We start from the raw sequence: 8049 nt of genomic DNA, 5'->3' as shown, positions 1-8049 counted from the left end.
TTTCCATCTCATAGAGCATTGATCTGCATAAATTCTAAGGACCACTCCAATTCTTAAGTCCCAAGATTTATTATTTCATAATTAAACATCTTTGTTATTGGTTGTCCAATCATCATTAATTTGTTATTGAGGATACCCAACAAGTACTGAATCAAATGGGGAACAACTACAGGCATGACAGTGAAGAAGGAACTGAGGAAGAATACTCATTGCCTACAGGTCAGCAAATGCATAAATCAAGATGTATATAAATCAAGTTATCATATTGTATGTGCACGCAAAATAATGACTCTGTACTTGGCAATTTTTAGGCATTATCTCATTTAAGTCTCATAACCCCATCGTAGATACATGTTATCCTCATTTCACAGAAAAGGAAGTTTAAGCTTAAAGATATTTAAAAATTTACCTGAGATTATACATAGCTATGAAATGGCATAAACCCAGGCTATCAAATCCATGTTTAACTATTTTGCTACCTGCTATCATACTTCCTCCTCTAGACTTTTAAGATAATAAATGTTACACCGTTTTTTTTTTTCAATTCTTTTTCCTAATTTAATCCAGGCAGTTTTGTAAAGATTATGTTCATAATCACATGAATATGCATTAATGTCTTTGTAAAGTGGAAAATCAGCAAGTACTATGAATAAAGTAATGGACTGGAAAACTAGGTTCCGATTATAACTTGAGCAATAAGAACTGCGCAAGTCATTAAAAATCTCTGGTTTAAAATATAGTTATAGTGTTTTACTTCGAAAATCCAATTCATTCTCACAAATTGACTCAGACTAAGAGTGGTGTCCTCCCGTATTAAAGACATCATTTTCCTGACCATCATAAAATATCTGGGACTACTCTTAGGTATTGACCCAGAAGGACCAGTAAAGCAGAACATTATCTTATTTAAATCTCTAATACTTGGCATATTCTTTTCTTTTTGACATTTTTGCTTCAGGGATTTCATCTACTGCTTTGGACCTTAAATGTCTCTTCTCCTGGGTCTTCATTATCTCTACCCAGTCTCACTTTATAACCAGAGAGTACAGGTAAAAGAGCAAATTCCACAACAATGCTGAGGACTCACTTCAAGACCAAAGATATTGTTAAATTTCTGACTGTCCTACATAGAGTAGCATAGTATTATTAATGGTGACCAAATCATTTCAGATTATTAAAGAGAAAAACTCCTTTCCATAGTTGGTCATGGGAGGAGAAAGAAGGAAGTTTCTCTTAATAATTATCAATGTTCTCTTCCCATGAAAATATTCTTTTTTTTTTTTAAGTCCTTTGGGAAGTGTTAACTTCCAACCCTTAGAAATGGAGTAGGGGAGTACAAATGACATTAGCCCAATGACATTATTTTCACTCTCTCTAATACCACTGGATAGTTTCTTGGCTAGTAAAAGTCATAGCTTTCAAATTTTCTCAATGAAAAATTCTTGAATCTGACTTTGAATATACATTAACGTTAATGTATTGAACTATCTGCCCCTTTTGTTAGGTTAAAGCTAACATTGTCAATTTGAAAAAGACTAACACATTCTTAGTACAAGGTAATTTTTTGACTCTGGTGACTGACTATGAAGAAGGTCAAAAAAATCACTCCCCCCCCCCAAATTTTGATAATACCAAATGATTTTTCCCAAAAGGTGCTCAAAGAAGGAAAGGAAAATAGAGGTGCCATGGGTAGTACATATAATAATTTTGAAAGCCAATATTTCAACCATTGCCAGCCACCCTACAAAGAGTTTACTCACTTTGTTTTAGGTATGATTAATCATTTTGTGCCAGCTGATACAGACAGCACATGTTATCCTTTCTTCAAGGAGTTCACAGTGTGCTAAGGGAGATGGTGAGGTAATCAGACAATTCTAATTTTGAATTGAGTACTTTCCTCACTGCAACTCTACACTCCCCCAAAGAGTTGGACAAATTCTAGCTTTAGGAATCAGCTCAAATCAGCTCTTTAAATAGTTGAATCTGTAGCTGGAAACCACAAGATTAGGAATAAAACTTTGTTTAGACATCTTTGTAACAACTACTTAAGTCATCGGAAGCCCATAGAAGGGTGGAGCTGTGTTGGAGAGTCTGCTGCCAAAGCTTCTAGCTGATTTCATCTGTGTCATCAGCATTAACATCACACCTCCTTAGGAACTCGGGGCAGAGCTCAATTCTGACTTTTCACATTCGGAATGAGTCAGATGCAGAAAGTAATGTTTGTGTTTCTGACAAGGCATCCTTTTTTAGCTCTCTTATATCAGCATGCTATACCTTTTCTACAGCACTCCTCAGTGAGAATCACAAGGTACTTGAAAAACAAGACAGGAAGTAACCTGTCATGGAGTCCATCCACAGCAGTTGAGTAATATGTGAGGAAATATTAGGTGTTCCGAGTGTCCTCATCCCCTCCTCTCCTACTTTCATAGTTAAATCTTGCCAGTCCATGTATTTGATTTAACCACACCCTTTTCTCTGATGAAGAAAAGTTTAGAGAAGTTGGTTTTACTGCTCTTCTCAAGGGCACTTCAGCCTTTGTCTCCAATCCATGAGCCCTTCACTCGGGAAATTACTACTTTGCTTTCTTGTGTCTCATTAGAAGTTTTCCCTTAACAGTTTTTTTCTCTTCAAGATAATAACCTCGGGTCTATGAAAGGCTGCTCCAAACACTTGAGAATGTTTGAATACTGATTGAAAAGATCCAATGCACAAGAATCTCTTCAAAAGACACCAAAAAAAAAGATGTCTCCCAACTTCAAAGTAGACAAAAATATTGTTCTTCCTCTTCGAGTTAAAATATTTTCTTACTCTATCATGTATACAATTTCTATGACTATTACAAAAAGAGCTCAAATTTTATATCTATTTTAAATGCCTATTTTTAAAAAACATTTCTGAATATAAAGGTAAAATTATCAATGATCCTATACTTCAGAGATAATCAGCAATTGCTAAAATTCTGTTTTCTTCCTATAGTCCTATAATTAGCAGCTGGAAACTCATAGTAAAGACAATGAGGAATCAAATACTCCATGTTCCAAAGAAAGTTTAAATTATTTGGGGTCCAGCATTTCCTCATGGTCTTTGACCTAATTATCTCACACAACAACAACAACAACAATATGCTCCATAGACTGATGAGTGTATAAGCAAATTACTAAGAGGAAGAAAGACTGGGTCCGAATTAAAAAAATTGACTAGAAATGTGGTTCATAGGTCTCAAGGGGAGTGTATGGCTTTTTCTTTCCCTTTCCTTTGGGGTGGGAGATCGACTTTCCCAACCAAACCAGTGGAGGAAATACCAATGGTTTTGAGGGAGAAAGAAGAAAACTAACAGTCCCTTGGGGTAAAACCTTGCTGTTGCTGGGGCAGGGGAGGATTGAAGATGAGTAGTAAATTGGAAATAAAACTGAAATTTTAAAGCCAATTAAATTCAGTGGATGAGACTACATTAACTAATAACTGAAAGTAAACAGAAGCACTTATCTGTCCAAGATATTATTGAGAGGCAAGAAAGAGAAGTTTGAGCATCTTCATATAAAGTTTAATACTCTCGAGGCATCTTTTGAATTTAGAAAATATTATTTTGAGTTTAATAATTTGACTGATATTCAAGTTATTTAAATTATAAGTCTAAAAGCCTCATTAAGTTCAAGTTATAAATCATATTAGTCATTTATATATCTGATAAGTTTTAATAATAACTTTAAGGATCTGTAAATAATGTTTGGTCTCATTTATAAATGTAGTTAATTAGCTACTTTAAATATGTTAAACTGAATTTGTAGATATAGTATATTTTAATTCCTTTCTAATATTCAGTTGTAGGATTCCACAAACAGAATCTTTTTTGAATACTAAAAAATTCTTATATACCTTAAATAATTCTTATAATTTAATAAGATAGTGACCTTAAAATCCTCTTATATGGCTCAATACTTTAAATGGATTTCAACCTAAACCCACAAGTATTAATTAACCACTCAATTATATTATTTAAATTTAAGTTGTAAGATTATTAATCTGAGATGAACTCTACAAAGCATATAAAACACATGAAAATATATATATATGCAGATTCCTTATTATTATAAATATACTTATATTATGGTTCTTATCTTTTAAATCGTTCCATACTTAATTTAACATTTTCCTAGGATTAAAAGATGGACTATCGCCAAGAAAGACATTTACTTGAGACTGCCTATTTATGAAGCAAGACACCATCTTTGTTAATTGAAGTTACCTATAACCAGAGATTTTGGCCAAGTAGAAATCCTGGAGCCCTATATATCTGCTAAGAACAATTTTTCTCACCCACTTCAACTATATATAACCCTGAACCCTTCTTTGTAATATTATGATTTTTTTTTATTTTACTATTAGAAATATACAACTTCCTCTTAAACACTTGATTAGAATTTTCATTTTTCTTGCTCTCAATTTATGGACATGTATTTTTTATATAACTCTAAAGACATTTGTGCTTGATGGGATGAACAGATAAACAAACATATTTGTTTAACAACTAAGAGCGAAGGATTAAAATCTTTCTAATTGTAGATATATTGGTTTCTTCTAGTAGTTCTGTCCATTTTAACTTCATATGCTTTAAGACTATGTTATTAAACACATGTAAATTTTCAATTGTTGTATCTTCACAGTGAATTTAAATTTTAATAATTCCAAAAAAATGCTCTTTATCTCTAGCTTTACCTTTTAATATAAAAGTCTATGTTGTTGATATTAACAAAGCTATACATGTCTACTTTTGATTTGAATGTACATGATTAACATGGTATATCTTTTTCCAAGTTTTTAATTTAATGTTTCTATACACTTATTTTTTGATGTGTCTCTTGTGGACATAGTACATTTAAATTAACTTTAATTTGGTTAATTTAATTCATTTTTATTTAATATAATTTCTGACATGTTTGGGTTTAAGCTTAACATCTTATTTTTGCTTTTTTTTAAAAATTTTGTCCTGCTTGTTTTTATATTTCTTTCTCGTTCTCTTTTCTCTCTTATATTCTTCAGTAGATAATTCCATTCTTCTCCTATGTTTAGAAGTTATATAGTAGATTTCTATATTTTTAAATGGTGTACATTTTTCTAAGACTTGCTAAAAGTCATACAGTCTCAACATTTGTGGAAGGTCCCACAAAAGATAAAGTCTTTTGACTGCCTATCCAATGACTTTTCCAAAAACACTACATTATATGTTTATGAAAAATTATTTTTACCTGCCTGGAATACCTTGAATCCTGGAACCATGACTCTGTTCATCATCCTACATCACTTGTATACAGTAGAAAAGCAATAAAAGTATATGAAATTTAATTCAAAGAAATGTACAATCGATTGGCCTATACTAAGCAATTTATACTTGCCTATTTTTAGATGGGGTTAATGGAATTCATTAGAAGTATGTTTGGCTCAGGATTATCCAGATTATCTGGAACCATGAAAGTACTTTTTTTTTTTTTTTTTGTCCAATGGTAATGGACAAAAAAGGAAAAAAAGTAATTCAAAATTACTGCTACCAAAGCATAAGTCAGAGAAAATCAAGTTGAGGTTATTTTATTCATTAAGACTCGATGCTAACAATAATAATAATAATAGTAATAATAATAATAATAAGCATTCCATTTCAAATTTCAGAGAATTATCATGGAAAAACATGTTACCTACCACCCTAAGTCTTAATGAAAGATACCATTTCAGAGGATCAGCCCTATTACAAACCAACTCCTCTATTAAGCCCTATCAATATGAGGAAAGAACTTGGTAAAAGAGGTTGTTTGTGGCCATTACAGGATTTATTAAAAGAAGCTCTTCCCTACCTAATCTTAGAGAAATTTCTTTCCCCATATTCAAGAGAGAATTACTATTTAAAATTTGAAGGTGCCAGTAACATGGGAAGACTGCTATTTTATTCCATGGCTGGACATCTGATTCACCAGGAAACATCTATTGTGCTACTGGATGCAGTAGAAACAAGACCTGAGGAGAGATGACATAGCAGGAGACTACCAGTGATGAGTGGAGACAGGAAGGATTGCCATCCTTTGTTCCCAGTCTTGAGGGATTCAGAAAATAGTTCCACATAGGCATGTACTCTAAGTATAGACCACAGAGTGTTGAAGAAATTAAGAGCTACACAACCAACATAGCAGGTTGAGAATGGTATATCAAAGCATAATATCACCTCCTAGGAGTCAGCAAGAAGATGAAGCCAAATCTCATATCACCAAGGACTAGGGAAGCTGCTTTGGGGAGAGTTCCTCATCAGCAAGGCATGAAAGAGTGACTATCCATCTTCTTAGAGTTCATGGACAATGAGTTAGAACAGGCACCATGTTAATCTAAGGGCAAGACTGCAACATTGCCAGTCATAAAGGCAAATTGTCTTATTTTCTTTCTCCTGTTCCAACACCTGGGAAACTACTGCCAGGAATAGAAAAAAGGTAAACTACCTGAGAGACAGCCTGTACAACAATCATTCTCACTCCAAGACAGTAAACTTCCAGCACAAGTTGGAGAGAAAAAGACCACTTTGGATATAATATGAAATGGAAGCTTTAAGATGAAAGTATTGGATTTCAGAAACTGATACAAACCATTTAAAAAACCAGGCCTAGATATCATGAAGTGGGCCACTCTCCTATACTGAGGACAGTTATTAAAAAAATTAAATGCTTTCAAATTTCCACCTCTAGCAAAAGAAAGTGAATCAATAATTTGATTGTATATATATAAATGCAGCCCTAAAAGATTATAAATTTTATCCTTCTCCAGTCTCTCATTATCTATGTGGTTCTTAAATCAAAATTGACCAAGAAAGAAAAGCAGGTTTCTCAAATTTCTTCATTGGTTACAATCTTAGCTATGACTAATCTTATGTAAAACTTCTCATCCTGCTTTCAATCATGCAAGTTTTGTGCCTTTAACTTACCCTACCATTTACAACCTCTTTTAGCCCTTAGACTCAACATTTGGCACAACTTTCCTGGATGTGACCTTTCGATTTTCTCTTCAACTGTGATTCATATTTTTCCTTTAGTTCCAGAGCCATCAATCGTCCTGGGTCAACATCTCACCTAATTTGGCTTGACATCTGGGCTCCAGGCTAGAATGCTACTCCAGGCTTCTAAAGGTTCCATTAGTTTTGATGTATACCACCAGGTCTAAGGAGTCCTACAACGCTAGAACATTAAGAGTCCTCTTTCACCAAAGAGACAGCCTTCTTGTTGCTCTTGTTCTTAAATTTTAAGTTACTGTTTGAAACTCTCTTTAGTGCCCAGATATTTCTGTACCTAAGAAGTCATTGTTCAGAAAGTATCAGCCAGGGTTAGCCCCATTAGGACTAAACTCTGTTCAACATTGATAGCTACTCAGAAACATGATCCAGTAGAAACTCAGTTTTATAGTTAGTCAGAAAAGTCATTCAAAGTGAATATTTAATTGAGAACTTTAAAAAAGTAACTTAAATATTAGTTTTAACTAAAAGCAAATAAAAATATAAACTTATTTACCAATCTTACGATATAGGGCCATAATTTTTGAGTATAGATCTGCTGCTTAAAGTTCTGCTTAGTTTTTATTGCATAAATAGCACCCTATGCATATGTGGGGATAAAGGTACATGCTGTGAACCTTAAACTGCTATAAAAAATAAAGTTAATTTTAAAAATATATTACATATGCAATAAATAGTTGCAATTATAAAGTATGCAGCCTTTTCAGATTGGCTTCTTTCACTTACTAGTATGCAATTAAGGTTCCTCCATGTCTGTTCATGGCTTGAATGCTCATTTCTTTTTAGCATTAAATAATATTTCATTGTCAGGATGTAACACCATTTTTTTATCCATCCACCTACTGCAGGACATTATAGTTACTTTCAAGTTTTGGTAATTACAAATAAAGTTGCTATAAATATCTACATGCAGGTTTTCATGAGGACATAAGTTTTCAACTCCTTTGGGTAAATACCAAGGAGTACAATTGCTAGGTTATATGGTAAGAGTATATTTAGTTTTATAA

The sequence above is a fragment of the Pteropus alecto genome, unplaced genomic scaffold (assembly GCF_000325575.1).
Source record: "Pteropus alecto unplaced genomic scaffold, ASM32557v1 scaffold479, whole genome shotgun sequence".
In the NCBI taxonomy this organism is placed as follows: Eukaryota; Metazoa; Chordata; class Mammalia; order Chiroptera; family Pteropodidae; genus Pteropus; species Pteropus alecto.
The sequence above is the reverse complement of the archived record's forward strand: the minus strand, read 5'-3'. Positions refer to the sequence as shown.